The sequence below is a fragment of the Ambystoma mexicanum genome, chromosome 5q (genome assembly GCF_040938575.1).
Source record: "Ambystoma mexicanum isolate Mex_15411 chromosome 5q, UKY_AmexF1_1, whole genome shotgun sequence".
Lineage (NCBI taxonomy): Eukaryota > Metazoa > Chordata > Amphibia > Caudata > Ambystomatidae > Ambystoma > Ambystoma mexicanum.
In genome coordinates, this window is record NC_090933.1 from 1,287,049,942 (window position 1) to 1,287,065,424 (window position 15,483).

At 50.1% G+C, this 15,483-nt stretch overlaps 1 protein-coding gene across 1 annotated transcript in view; it reads right to left on the reverse strand.

Annotated features, from left to right (window-relative positions):
* Positions 1-15,483, reverse strand: part of LOC138498040 (natural cytotoxicity triggering receptor 3 ligand 1-like) — a 484,903-nt gene that overhangs the window by 79,771 nt on the left and 389,649 nt on the right. The gene's annotated exons all lie outside the window — the stretch shown is intronic.

The window sequence follows — 15,483 nt, forward strand, 5'->3', positions numbered from 1 at the left end:
AGGAATGTCGGTGGAATGGTTTCTATGGTTTTGATTTGGTTAAATAATTTGGTCAGTGGTTGAGTTAGTTCGGACTGAAATGGTTTATAGAAATCCGCTGTGTACCCATCTTCTCCCAGGGTCTTGCCTGTTTTAAGCTTTTTGATGGCTTCTTCCACCTCCTCCTCTGTTATCTCCTTGTCTAGTGTCTCCCTCTCTAGGTCTGTGAGCTTGGGTAGGGGGTAGTCTTCAAGATATTTTCGAATTTCATCCAGTGATTCACCCTCTTGTTTAGTGTAAAGGGCCTTATAGAAGGCCGCAAATGATTCGGCTACGTGTTCAGTTTTTATCTGGGCGTTGCGCGCCCCGTCACTTGACCTTTTCTATGTGTCTGCCTGCCCTGTTTCCCCTCAGCCTATGTGCCAGAAGAGTTCCAACCCTGTCACCCCTCTCATAGTATCTCTGCTTCGTGTATCTCATTTTTTTAACTACCTCTCCAATCAGGATTGTATGCAGAGCTTGTCTCTTCTCTCTCATTTCACTCAGGAGGTTTTCGCGCTCTATGTTTCCCTTGGTGAGCTGTGCCCTCATGGCCCGCAGGTCTTCCCGGATTCTGGATTCTATCAGGGCCCTCTCTCGCTTCTTGCTCGAACCCTCTGCGATGAGGAGACCCCTGAAGGTGGCCTTCGCTGCCTCCCAAACTGTAACCATTGGGACTTCCCCTGTGTCGTTTGATAAGAAGAAGGCTTCTATTTCATTCTTAAGGAATTCCCTAAACACCTGGTCCCTCATGAGGGTGTCGTTACAGCTCCACCTACGTGATTTCACAGCGGCTTGCGGCCGCCATTCCATAACGAGGAGTTCATGATCCGACCAGGTCACAGATTCAACCGTGGGGTTTCCAACCTCTCCCCCTCCCTCCTCCGACACCAGCAGCAAATCAACTCTGGTATTTGTGTGGTGGGGAGGGGAGAAGAACGTGTAACCCCCAGGGGTTTGCCAGCATTTGCGCCATACGTCAACCCAGTAGTACTCTTGTAGGAGGTCCCTCAGGGCGAGATCATCTTTTGTGGGGGCTTTTGGTCCTGTCCGTTTGGCCGACCACTAGTCAAGATGGGGGTCTGTAATGAGATTGAAGTCTCCGGCCAGGATTGTGGCTCCCTCGGCCCACCCGTCCATGACCCCAAGAACCTTGTGGATAAACTTGACTTGGCCGGCGTTGGGCGCTTACAGGGTGGCTAGTGTGACTCGTGTGCCCTGGGATGAAACCTTGATCGCAAGAAATCTACCTCCAAAGCCCCTTTTCGTTTCTACATCAGTGAGATGCAGCGATTTACCCAAGTGGATATCCACTCCCTCCTTCTTTGAGGATTTGTGCGAGGCCCAAAAGTTTCTACCTCTCTCCTTTCCTTTGATCGTTGACTCGGCCCCCCTTCTATAGTGGGTTTCTTGTAAGAAGAGGGCCAGTAATTTCTGTTTGCGGAATAAGTTACTTGTGAGAGACCGCTTGTTTTGCGAGTTGAGACCTTTCACGTTGAGCGTACCGATCCAACATTCAACCATGGTCGTCGCTATCCTTGCCCTGTAAAGCCTCAGTGAGTGCCCCCGTTATCATCCGTAGACTTGAACCCCAGAACCATGGCATGGCGTTCCCTATTTCTTTCCCCTCCCCCCTCCCCGGTTCCCCATTTCCCTTACCCATTTTGGTAGGCGTCCGTCTCCATCACCCGACATACATCGGGTTTAGTCAACGAACCACCAGGGCCGCTACCTGGGCCCCGAGAGAGAAATAGTGTTGATCGTACCCTCCAGGTTATACCCATAGGAACATTTTACAGGTTAAGTCGGAGTCCAATCCTTCTACAAGACCTCCCCCGCCCCAGCCCCCTATACTCCCGCTGCGTGTCTTGTGTCTCATAGGGGCAGGGTTCCACCATGAACTAGCTTCCAGTGTGAATTGGGGGGGTTTTCAAAGGTCTCGGGGGACGCACCTGGGCACCTTTTGACAACCGAGAACACCAACACTCCGTGTTTCAGACAGGTGGGACCCGAAACCTTCAACCATCAATTTCGGCATAAGCCTCGCCAACCGTGGCAACATCACAATACAACATAACACGCCCCCAAACATGGAGGGGCCCATGAGGGCCCTGCGGGCAAATGCAATACAATACAATAACATCACATTTCTTAACTTTCTCCCCTTCCCTCTTAATCATTCGGATCCATCGCGCGGGCCTTTGGCGTCAACAAAAGTGGAACAAATGTTTCTCCCCAATTCGCCAACGGCCACGGAGGGCGAGTGAGCGAGTGAACCACAACAGATCGGCACTGCATTCCTTTTAACTTCTCCTCTATCCGATAATCATGCAGGTCCTCCACGTCCCTCCGAGGGGTGCCTGGTTTTTCTGAATTTCCGGATGCCCTTCACTTTGTGTTTCCCCTGGCCGAGGTCAGGACCCCGTGGGGCGCTGCTTGGGCCTCTGTCGGATCCGCCGTTCTCCCCCGAGGGCCCTGGGGGGACCCCGATCAGTTCGTCGACGCCTCTCTGGATGTCCTCTTCTGTAACGAGCTGAAAGTTTTCCTCTTGCCAATCAAAGGATAGGTAGAATGGGTGTCCCCAGCGGTACCAGACCCCCTTCTCCTGCAGCCACCTAGTGATCGGACTGCATTTTTTCCTCATTTGTAGCGTGAGGGCAGATTGCCACCCTGGAGTTGTCGTATTGTATCTCTCTTAGAGTTCTAGCTCTTTCAAGTATTTTTGCTTTGTCTCTGTAATAGTGGAACTTCGCAAGCACGGAGCGTGGGCCCCTACCGCCTCCGCCAGCTCGATGAACCCTATCAATCAGGATGGTTTCCCCAGAGTCAATTCCCAAGACAATCCTAATGATCTCCTGAACTTTGCCCTCCAGGCCGGTCTGGGTCTCCCCCTCCACCTTCGTCAGGCCGAAGAATCGCAGGTTACATCTCCGTTCATGATTTTCCATGTCATCAACTTTGAGGCGGAGTTCCCCCTCGCGCCGCTGCATCTCTTTAAACCTTGCCTCCATCTGGGTCTCCAAGAAGACGGCGGACGCCTGGTTATTCTCTACCCCCTCCATTCTGTCCTCCAACGTGGAGACCTTGGTGGTGAGGTCAGCTAGCTTGGCTCCCATGTCCGTTCTCATCCCCCTGATTTTGTCTAGGATTGTCTGGATATTGTTCTGTATGGTGTTCATGTCGGGGGTTGGCATAGGTAGGGAGTTGATCTCCATCTCTTGTTTTCGGGGAGTGAATTGGTATCCTGCAGGGTTTCTTTCCAACTCATGGGGGTGTCTCCACCTCTAGATCTTTGTGGTTTCCCAATGTTCCTTGAGGTCTCTCCCCGGTTCCATACCAACTCCGATGAGGTGTGGTGGTTAGGACGGGCAGGTCGGGCCCCAAACCCCCCCGACAGCCAGTACTCACGGTTACTCCGACGTGGGGCCGGTGGGTGCGTTCAAAGGTCGCCGGGGTGGTGGTTGCTGTGGATGGCAAGTAGTATGCCCCTAAATAGGGTGGTGAACCCCACGATGGGCCCTGCACTCCGCAGAGGGGCCCAGGCGCGCTCCCGTGTCGGCCCAGGCCTATTAGGTGTAGGCCTCCGAGGGTCGTGTTGCAGCAGCAGCCGGGGGGAGATGTTGCAACGATGTTCCCCAGCGCCGGGGGGCGAGAAGAGGAAGGGGTCCAGGCGAGACACACAGACGCGTGTGCGTACTGTCGTCCAAAACTGCCGCAGCGGGAGCCGAGGGTGGGCTCGTCGGACGAGGGCTCCGGTCTCCGAGGCACTCCCACGAGCTTTCAGCGATGCCGGCAGAGGCGCGGGGTCTCGATTCCTCAGATTGATCCCGGTGCAGCGCCCATCTGCGGGGAGGAAGGGCCCGGCCACGGAGCTTCACCTCGTGCGCGGCACGGGCCTGGAGGGGGCAGGGGGAGCGCGGAAGCTCCAAGCCAAATATCTCGGGGACCCGGGGACCCCCAGAGCTTGGGAAGGTATCGCCGGAATCCCCAGGAATTCCCCCACCTGGATTCAGCCTTTGTAGGAGGATAACGTTCCTCTTATCGCAGTTTACTCCACAAATCTCTTGGGGCTTCAGGGGAGCCGAACGATCAGGCAGCCATCACGCCTGCGCCCCCTGGTGGCCTCCTCTGCACAGTCTTTTAAAACACCCACATCCTTCCTCCCTGTAGTAGTCTCTTCTGCTGTCCACGGAGTGAAGTTGGCTATCACCCTGCCCACCCATGGGTTTCCATGGGTGTCATGGTTCCATGTGTATTCTCTCTTCTTCATCTGGGGGATCTTTTTGTCAGGCAGCCAATTTCACAAACTGTCCCAAGACTTATTTTTTTCTCTCTTTCTCTCCCTTGTGTTGGTATTGGAAAGCCCCATGCTTCAGTTCTGTCCAGGGAGTTGGTAGTTAGTTGAGGGGAGTCTAAGCCCCAATATCAGCCTTAGCCGTCCACCTCTCACTGGGCTAAAGTGTTTTCCCAAACTCTTCCGAGTCACTCTCAACGGGGCCTCCAAATATCCACAACCTTTCTCCAGGTGGGGCTTTCCTTGTCCATGCAGGGATTTCTGAACAGCATGTCTGCTTCCTCTGGTTCAGCGGCCTTACTGACGTTTCCAAGCCCCATTTATACCCATCAAGCTGTGAGACTCTCTGTAATCCTTCTTGATATTAGTTCTTTCTTAACATGACCTGCTCCATGCGCTCAGAGTGGTCATGTCTGCTAGATGTTTTTACATGTATATATTAAGTAGATCTTGCAGGTGTTCCTTTGATTACTTACCTTTTAAATTAGGGTGTTTGCTTCTATCATGTGCCTATTGGAAGTGTGCAAGACTTTATATGTGTTTAATGCTGTCAGCATCATCGTGGAATTGGGGAAATGCAGTGTCTTTGTTCTGCTGTGTTCCGCGGGTCACCAAAAGAACACAGAAGGAGTGCTGCCTTTTTATCCAGCCACGAGGTGAGCAAGCGGCTTGATCTCTGAGGTACTCATTTTTCCTCATCCATACTTTCAGTGGTGGGAGAACCATCTTAGTCAGTGTTAACAAGTGAAACAACTTTCAGTGTTATGCGGCTGACACCCAGCTCTCTTCCTTCAGGCTTTCCTCAGCCACCTCTGCTCCTTCTCTCATACCAAACTGTTTGGCCGCAATTCGGGAATGGTGTCGAAGCATTGATCTCTGCCTTATTGCCAGTAAGACTAAGATCCTCCTCATCAGGACACCTGCTCCCTCCTTTCCTCTCTCTCTCTGGCTGCCCACCCTGGGCCCTCTTCCTGCTCCTTCCTGTGAGGGTACGAATCTTGGTGTCATCTTCGACTCCAGCCCTCCCCTTCTCTCCTCACATCTCTGACGTCTCTAAGAAGTCACACTATCAGCTGCACCTTCTCCGAGGTATTCTGCCTTTTCTCACTTTCCCCCAGAAGCTCACTGTCTCCGGAACCCTGGTCCTCTCTAGGCTGGACTATTGCAACAGCTTCTTTCTAAATATGCCTGACTCTACTCTTTGACCTTTTCAACTTATCCAAAACAGGACTCCAAGACTTGTCATTGGCATCCAACCCAGGGATTGTATCTCTCCACCTCTGAAATCTCTCCACTGGCTCCCTGTGGCTGCAAGGATCAACTTCAAGACCCTTTGCATTGCCCACAAGGCTTTCTGGGGCCTGGAACCGCACTATCTCCAACTTTCTCTTCCTCAACATCTTCCTTCTTGAGCCCTCTGCTCATCCACCTCCAACTCTGAGGGTCAGATGCTTCTCCAAGTAGAGAGTGGGGGGTAAATATCTTTCCTTGGCTGGGGCCTTCCTCTGGAACAGCCTCCCTGCCTCTCTCAAACTTGAGCAGAACCACCTCCGGTTCCAGAAGCAACTCAAGACCTTCCTTTTCGCTTCTACTTTCTTTCTTCCTCTCCCATGCTGATGTCCCTGACTACTCCGCACAATGATCACCTGGCCACCCACTGAAAATCAAGCCCAGGCTCCTGCATGTCCAGTTGCCCTCGTACTGCCTCTGGGTTCCTCCAGCACTTAAGGGTCTGTATCTGCAACCCTACAGTTCCTTGTCTCTCTGCACTTATGAGTCACCCTCCGGCAGCACTTATTGAGTTACCTGCACTTCCCACCTCTACACTCCCCTAGGCACTTCTTCCCTCCCCCCTCCCCACACGTGTACAATCTGAATGACACAGGGCCTAGCAAGATTGTTGCTGTGTCCTCCTTCTGTCCCCCCCTTTTATTATATATTGCATTTGTTGTACGCCCAAACCCATGGGTATCACGGCGTAGTTAAAGGGAAGGCTTGACTTGATGGTTGCATGTAAAAATACTACGAATACTTAATCTTGGTTGTTACAAATACAGTGGTTACAAGAGTTATATACAGAGGTTATAAGAGTTATATACAATATTTACGTCAGTCATGCAAGGTAGCATTACAAGAGTTACCAAGGTGCTCAGTAATTATTAAAGAGCAAGTTTTGAGGAGTTTCTTAAATTGATTCAGTGTAGGTTCGTTACTGATTACTGATTACTGATGTTGGCAGGGAGTGAATTTCAAATTCCAGGGGCTACTACAGTGAAACTAGAGCTGCCTGTTCTTGCGTTGTTAAAGTGTGGGACGTGTAGCTGTAAGTTAACATTGAATCTAAGGCATCTGGCTGTGGCTTTGCGGTTTAGACAGTTGTTGAGGTAGATTGGGGCATTGCCTGTGACACATTTATGAGTGACTGAGTTTTATGTGGAGTATCCTGGCTTGGATGGGTAGCCAATGTGCCTCTCCCATGTGGTGCGATATATGATCCCTTTTGCTGATACCTAGGGCTGATCTCATTGCTTTGTTCTGGAATAACTGCATTTTGTTGATGTTTTTTTTCGAGGGGCCTAGTAGGAGTATGTTACAGTTGTCTAATTTGGTTAAGATAAGGGCTCTTGCTAGTGTGATGCAGTTCTGTTGCGTGAGGAATGAGCGGCTTAGTCAGATAAGTTTGGTGGTATAGGCTGTGGTTGAGGCAAGGGCGCTGCGGTGCTTGCACATGGTGAGGCTTGAGTCCAAATAGTGTCCTAGGGTTTTTACGTGATTGGAGATTGGGATGGGCGTTTTGTCGATGACTATAGAAGTGTAAAGTGGATGCAGCTTGTTTAGACGGGCTGGAGAGCCTAATATGAGGATCTCCGTTTTTCTCCATTTAGGCATAAACTATTTACAGCCATCTAGTTTTGGATGATGGCGTAGATTTTATTCGCACAGATGGTGTCCTGTCCTAAATTGCCTGAGATAGAAGAACAAGTTACTTCTTACCTTGTAACGTTCTTTCGACGGGATGTTCCTCCGACGTATTCCTCATCTTAGATATCTCCTTCCAGCTCTGCTGGCCTCGGAAAAATTTTTCTCTAGAGGGCGCTGCGCGTCGACGTCCTTCGAGTCGATGTCCCTCGACAGCCGCCGTATCGACGTTCGACGTCATCCTGCCTATAAAGGCCGCGCGCAGTGTCCGTTGCTCAGTTCCGTTTTGTAGCCCACAGTATTACTGTCTGGACTAGACTAATCACCCTGAAGGAGCGTAAGCTGCAACAACAAGGGAAGTAGAACTGCGGGGATGGATGGGAGGGTCGATGAGGAATACGTCGGAGGAACATCCCGTCGAAAGAACGTTACAAGGTAAGAAGTAACTTGTTCTTCGAAGGGATTGTGTCCTCCGACGTATTCCTCATCTTAGATAGGCTCCCATAGCAGTATTCTATATTCGGAGGAGGGAGTACTGACTTCACGCTGTCTTCTATTGATGAATAGAATGCAGTACAGCCCTTCCAAACCTAGTCTCTTGACTGGAGGAGGAATCCAGATTGTAAAAACGTGTAAAGGTATGGACAGACGACCATGTAGCGGCCGCACATATGTCTTTAACCGGCACGCCTCTTTTGAGGGCCGATGAAGCAGCAATACCTCTGGTCGAATGAGCCCTAAGGTTTTGAGGGGGCTCTTTCCTGCCAGTTTATAACATTCCAGAATGGCTAGAATGATCCATCTGGAAATGGTCTGCTTAGTTATTGGTAACCCCAGCTTGTGACCTGTGTAACCTACAAACAGCTGGTCTGCCTGTCTTATCCTGGCAAGTCTACTAATGTAAAAACTTAAAGCCCTACTAGGGTCTAGTCTGTGTAACCTCTCTTCCTCTTTCCCCGGGTGAGGAGGAGGATAGAAAGATGGTAGGGTAATCTTCTGAGTGATATGGAATTCAGAAACCACCTTTGGGAGGAAATTAGGCTTCACTTGCAGGACAACTTTGTCTTTGTGAAAGATTGTATGAGGGGGTTTACAAGAAAGAGCTTGTAATTCGCTCACCCTTCTAGCAGATGTAAGTGCTATTAATAAAACAGTTTTAAGGGTAAGGAATCTTAACGAACAAGAATGGAGAGGTTCGAAAGGTGTACCCATCAGGAAAGTTAGTACTAAGTTTAAATCCCATAGGGGAACTTGGAATGGTCTTGGGGGATAAACATTGGTTAACCCCTTTAGAAACTGTATTACCAAGGGTAATTTGAAATAGGATGGTTCTTCCGCAGTACGCTTAAAGATGGATAGCGCTGCGAGATAGCCCTTAATGGTGCCAACTTGAAGGCCTGAATTTGCCAAATATAGTAGGAAGGACAAAACCATTGGTGTACCACATGAAAATGGGTCGATATTCTGTTCTCTACACCAGCTGCAAAATCTGTTCCAACGGCAGCGGTATAAAGACTTTGTTGCTGGCCTCCTTGCCGAAAGCAACACCTCCATAACATCATCAGGGAGGTCCCAATCCTTGTACCTCAGCCGTTCAGAAGCCAAGCGTGAAGGTTGAGGGTTTTGATGTCTGGATGGAGAACCTGACCTCCCTTCTGTGAGAGTAGGTTCTCTCTGAGTGGAAGTCGAATTGGAGGGCAGATGGACAAGTCTAGAAGGTCCGGGTACCACGTTCTCCTGGCCCAATCCGGGGCAATTAGGATCATGGTTCGCCGGAATCTTCTCAACCTCCTGATCATTTGAGGAATGACAGGGACCGGTGGGAACGCGTACAGAAGCGGAAACTCCCAGTCCACTATGAACGCGTCTCCCAGAGCTCCTCTCGAAGGAAATTCCCTTGAGCAGAACAGGTCGCATTTCCTGTTTAGGCTGGTGGCGAACAGATCTACCTGAGGGGTTCCCCAAAGGGCGAAGATCTCTTGAAGGACTTCCTGAGCTAGCTCCCACTCGTGGGAGACTGTGTTCTGCCTGCTCAGAGCGTCCGCTGTCAAGTTCTTCTCTCCGGCTAGGTGAACTGCCGATAGAGAGATTCCTTCTTGGATTGCCGAAAACCAGAGCTGCATCGCCTCTCTGCACAGGGGTAGTGATCCTACGCCTCCTCTTTTGTTGAGGTAATGCATGGCCACCGTGTTGTCCGTCATTACCAGGACGTTCTTCCCTTGTACAGCTGGCAGGAAAGCCTTCAGCGCAAGTCTGATGGCTCTCAGCTCTAACAGGTTGATGTGTAGTCTGGACTCCGATGGAGACCAACGACCACTGATGGTCAAGTCGTTGGCGTGGGCTCCCCACCCCGTGAGTGAGGCATCCGTGACTACTGTTATCTCCGGCCAGGGTTGCCAAAACTGTTCTCCTTTCAGAAAGTTCTCCTGACAGGCCCACCACTGAAGGTCTCGAGCCACCCTGCCGGGAACCTGAAGAAGATCTGTCATTCTCCCTGAGAATTGTGACCACTGAGTCCTCAGTGCCCACTGGAGGGATCTCATTCTCAGGCGAGCCTCTGGCACAAGGAAAATGGAGGATGCCATGAGGCCTAGCAACCTCAAAAAGTCGAAGGCTTGGAGACGTTGGGCATGCTGGAACTTGGTAACCATCTGTAGAATATCTTGAGCCCTCACCTCTGGTGGCGAGGCTTTTCCCAGGGAAGTATCCAGGATCGCTCCTTTGAACTGGAGTCTCTGCGATGGTATCATTTGTGACTTCTTTAAATTGAGGGAGAAACCCAGTCTGTGAAGGAAGTGGCACACGTGATTTAGCTGGATCTGAGCTTGTTCCGGAGAAACAGCCCTGATCAGCCAATCGTCCAGGTAGGGGTAGACGTGAATCCCTTCCCTCCTTAGACTTGCAGCCACTACCGACATTAACTTGGTGAAGACCCTCGGGGCGGAGGTCAGCCCAAATGGCAGCACTCGAAATTGATAGTGAGAGTTGCCAATTGCGAACCTCAGGTATTTCCTGTGTTTGAGATGGATAGGCACATGGAAATAAGCGTCCTGAAGGTCCAGAGATACCAACCAGTCCTGGAACTGAAGGGCCTGGAGGATCTGAGAAAGTGTTACCATCTTGAATTTGTCTTTTCTGAGGAATTTGTTCAATTCTCGCAAGTCCAAGATGGGTCTCAGTCCTCCGTCTTTCTTCGGAATGAGTAAGTAAGGGGAGTACCAGCTCTTGTTCCTCTCCGCTACAGGTACCAGTTCTATGGCACCTTTCTCTAGCAGGTCCAAAATTTCCTGCAAGAGGAGCGGATCTGGAGCTTTCTGAGAGCTGATCCCCGGTGGATGACTCTGAGGTATACGTAGGAAAGGCAGGCAGTAACCTTGGCCGACTGGTTCCAATGCCCAAGCATCTGACGTGATAGCCTGCCATACCGTCAGATGTTGAGTCAACCTGCCTCCTACAGGTGTCCTGTGAGGGGAGTCCTCAGAGTGGTTTTGGGGCGGCTGATGCAGATGCCGATGGTAAAGAGGCACCTGCTGTTGCTGCGGCTTTAGAATATCTACCCCGTCCACCTCGGGTAGTTCTTCTTTGACCCCTTTGAGCCGGTCGTCCTCTACCTCTTCCGAATGCGGAGTAGAAGCGAAAGGACTTGCCCCTCGCAGAGGTTCCAGTGGGACGAAAAGGAGTCTGACGGATTGCAGCTCCTAGGGATTTTGCTGCAGCTTTTGAAGTTTGCAGTTTCTCTAAACTGTCATCCGCCTTTTTCCCGAACAAAGAAGAGCCATCGAATGGCATGTTCAAGAGCCTGGCTTGCACATCTGGGGCAAAACCCGACTTTCTCCACCAAGCGAATCTCCTGGTTGATGTACTTGCCGCCATTGCTCTGCTGATACTGTCAGCCGAATCAATGCCCGTTTGGAGGGATTCGCACATAGCGTCTTTACCGTCCTGTATAATATTCAGGAACGCATCCCTTTCTTCTCCCTCCGGGATGCAGTCAGCCGCTGTAGAAGCACACTCCCAAAGTGTATGGCTGAACCTAGCAAGGGTGCAAGTAGCGTTAACAGACTTTAATGCCATGCTACATGCTGAAAAGACTTTCTTTGCCATAGCATCATATTTTTTATCGTCCCTGTCCTGTGGGACTGTAGGATAAGCCGTCTTGACATCGGTAGAGGATGTTGCTTGTACCACCAGACTTTCTGGGGATGGGTATTTAGACAAAAACTCTGGGTCTGTGGAAGATACCCTGTACTTTGCAGACAGTTTTTTATTTACTGCTGGTATTACATCTGGGGTTTCCCAGTTTGTCATGATCTTTCTCTGAAGAGCTTTATGAAGGGGCACCACAGGATCCTCTTGTGGGCCTTTGTCAAGAATATCCGTGAGGTCATCTTGTTGGAAAGATTGTGAAGGTGCAGACCACCCCATGAACTCTGTAATCCTGGCCATTAAGGCTCTGTAGGGGGTTTCAGCATGCTCCCCCGGGTCTGGCTTAGCAAACTCCACCTCAGGGGAAGTGTCTAACCCACTTGCCTCATGTAAAGAATCATGAAGATCCTTTAATCTGCGCTCTTCAGAGGAAAATTCCTCTCTAACTGGGGTTACAGGTCCCTGTAACTCAAATGTGTCTTGTTCAGACAAATCACCCTCTTCTAAAATTGAGGATATAGTTCTCAATTGTTCTGAACTCATAAAGGGAGTAAATCCCATTTCCAAGGCAGAGGGTGCCGAACTTGTCATTATTGGCCTCGAAAGCGTCGATGTCGTCGACGCCGACGTCGAAGGCTTCGAGCGTGGCGTCGAAAACAGAGCTGGAGGCCTCGAGGACCTCGACAGAATTGGAATTCTACTCGACAATATTGACGCCATCGACGTCGAGGGCCTGGGGATAGTCACTGGATGTGTGGTAACCGTGACTTTTCTTGGTGTCGACGCCGGTGTCGAGGCCGGCGTCGAGTCGACAGACCCGTGTGTCGAAGGTCCCCTCGACAACGGCGTCGAAGACATCGACCTCGACGTCGACGGGACCTTCGTCGACAGCGTCGATGGAACCTTCGAGGAAGGTTTGGAGGTCATAGTCCTGCTCGAGGGTTCGAAACGCGCTCGAGAGGTGACTTTCGCCGGGTACTGCGACTCGCGGCGTTTTTGACCTTCGGGTCTTTCGACCAGAGCATCGCTCTCGGCAATCTTCGAGGGGGTCGAGGCCGCTTTCTCGAAGACGCTCATCATATTCTTTCGGAATTCCTCCCATTCAGCCCGGGAACTATGTTTCGTGGGGCAAGGGATTCTTTTTGGCGAAACAGAGGAAGAGGAAGACGGAGAAGGGGATCTTCGACGTCTCCTCTTCGAGTGCTTCGATCTCGAGGAGTGATGAGACCCACTCTGAGACCTGGAGCGCGAATGGTGACGAGGAGACGAATGTCTCGACTTCGTCGACGCAGAAGAAGCTTTAAAAGTCTTACCTTTCTCCAGCTTCCCCCTACGCTCCTTCAGGGCCTTAGTTGTCATGGACATACAGTCCTCGCATTCCGAACAATGGTGTTCAGCTCCCAAGCACCACAGACAAATTCTGTGAGGATCGGTCAACGACATCTTTTTCCCACAATCTCGACATTTTTTGAAGCCGGATCGAGGAGTTTTCGGTTCCGACGAGGAAGCCATCGAGTACGGATCGAATAACTCGAGGTAAATAGGATTAATCTGACTAAGAACTGAGCAATGGTATTCCGAGGCACTGAGTAAGCGCGGAAAAACGGAACTGAGCAACGGACGCTGCGCGCGGCCTTTATAGGCAGGATGACGTCGAACGTCGATACGGCAGCTGTCGAGGGACATCGACTCGAAAGACGTCGACGCGCAGCGCCCTCTAGAGAAAAAGTTTTCCGAGGCCAGCAGAGCTGGAAGGAGATATCTAAGATGAGGAATACGTCGGAGGACACAATCCCTTCGAAATATGCATTTGTGTGTCATCGGCAAATTTTGTGTAAATTACTCCCATTGCGCCTAGTGCTGCAAAGAGTAATTTGGTATCAGCGTTGTATAGAGTGGGAGAGAGGCAGGATCCTTGGGGGACTCCCAGAGGGATGAAACGGGGTCAGCTGTTGTATCTCCTATGGCTACTCTTGAGGTGCGGTCTGAGACAAGATTTGATCCAAGAAGTCGCTTCCTTAGAGAAATGAAAGTTATTTGCAAGGGTTTGGCATAATTTGTTGTGGTCTACTAAGTTGAATGCCGCAGACAGATCAAGCAGGAGCAGAATGCACAGGTTTCCTGATTCCCTGACCGCGTCCATTTGGTTTTTTAGGTCCAGTAGAGCTGTTTCGGTACTGTGACCAGGGCAGAAACGTGATTGTCTATCACCTAATAGTTTGTTATCTTCAAGGTGGGCTTGTACTTGGGTAGAAGCAATTCTATCTATAATTTTCAGAAGGAAGGGTACTGTGGTGATGGGTCTATAATTAGTGGGGATGGGGGCATCTAATGAGGGTTTTTTGAGGAGGGGGGTGGCCCATGCTTCCTTAATGCTGGGTGGGATGGTGTTAGTAGTGAATGAGTCTTGTTGCACCTAGAAATATCATGGCTTCTTGTCTCACCCTACTTATGGGTGCTGGATTTGATGTAGCATTGATACAGGCACGAGGGGTTAAAGTCACCAGGGAATCCAGCTTCATATGCCAGTCTCGTGGAACTCGTCCTCCTCACATAAAAAGATGGACAGTTGCTCATGCACACCATAAAATAAGGGAAAAAACACTATAGTGAAGCGACCATAACTTAGTAAAAGGGGTAACTTACTCCATGACAACTATTCAGGTTTCAGACCTTTTAGGAGTTCAGGCACTGCTCTTATTTGTATGCAGGAACACACCCTCAAAACCTTTGATCACAAATAATTCTGCTACACCTCTCAGCAGCCTATGATACTGTGGCCCACACTAACCTCATTAAAAGACTAAACCCCACCATGGACATAAAAGGTCCCCCCCTCAAATGGATAGCATCTTTCATGGCTTATCGCCCGAGCTGTGTTAAATTAGAAGAGACTAAGCCTAGGCATCTCACAGGGATCTGCACTCTCCCCCCTGGCTTTTCAATGCATACATCAGAACCGTGGCCTCCATCCCGAACCACTTCTCACAGAGATGCTCAAACAGCCTTTAACCTGGACTCTAACAGCTCTCTCTATGACAAGATCTCTAATTGTTTTTGGGCCGTGCACGAGCGGCTGTGCCTAACAAGCCTCTGCCTTCTCAACGCTAAGATAAAATTCCTTCCTTATGTTTGGGTACCCTGTCCCACACAGCCTTTCCTTCAAGTAGGTAATCTCACTAGGTCCCACCCTCCACCACACCCTCCCTGCCTAATCACTAAAAGATTGTGGCGTCATCTTCGATTCTCAGATGCCCTGCAACCCACAAATCAATCTCCTGCAAAGACCATTTAAAAACTCTACATCTTATGCAAAATCACACCGTACCTGGGAATTGGCCAGAAGGTAGAGGTGACCCTAGACTACTGCAACTCTATGTAGTAGGACTCACTCAATTCCAGTCACATCAACTCAGCGTCTTCCAAAACCATGCTGTGAGACCGGCCCTAAACCTTTGCAAGAGTGAATCCATCAAGCCAGGAAGCCATGCCCTAAAATAGATGATTGTTGTCTGTGTTGCAGACACCAGAGTAGCACATTAGAGGCCCGCCCTGGGCCCCTTGCCCTATACCCCAACCAGACATTTGAGATCTGCAGCAGACAACCTGTGGATCCACCACATTAAATTTGCTGTGTTCACATCTAAACTGTAGAACGATCTTCCTGCATCTGAAAACTGAATCAAATTACAAAGGTTTGATCGAAGCTGATCTGTTACAGTCAGAGTTCCCAGAATTCTGAACCACAAATGACCTCTTAAAATACTCAGGCCACCTTTTTTGACTCTGTCAATGCCTGAGACCCCTTCATGCTTGCCTGCTTTTTAGTGTTGGCTAATAGGGAGCACTAAAAAAATAAATGGCGTGAAGTGAGGTTAGCAGCAAGAGGACATGTGTGGGAGTGATGCAAAACCTGTGCGTGCTGTTTAACTGCCCATGGCCAAGCCAAATCCTATGGGCATTGTCACCCAAGACCGGCATCTCCCTGCTAGCTCTATCAAGCCGTAACATCAAGCTTTGTTCTGTGATATACTTGTCGGTGTTATTGCAAAGTAGTCTTCTGAGAGTTATTGGTTTGATTGCAGCTGTAAAAAAACTACTGGTGT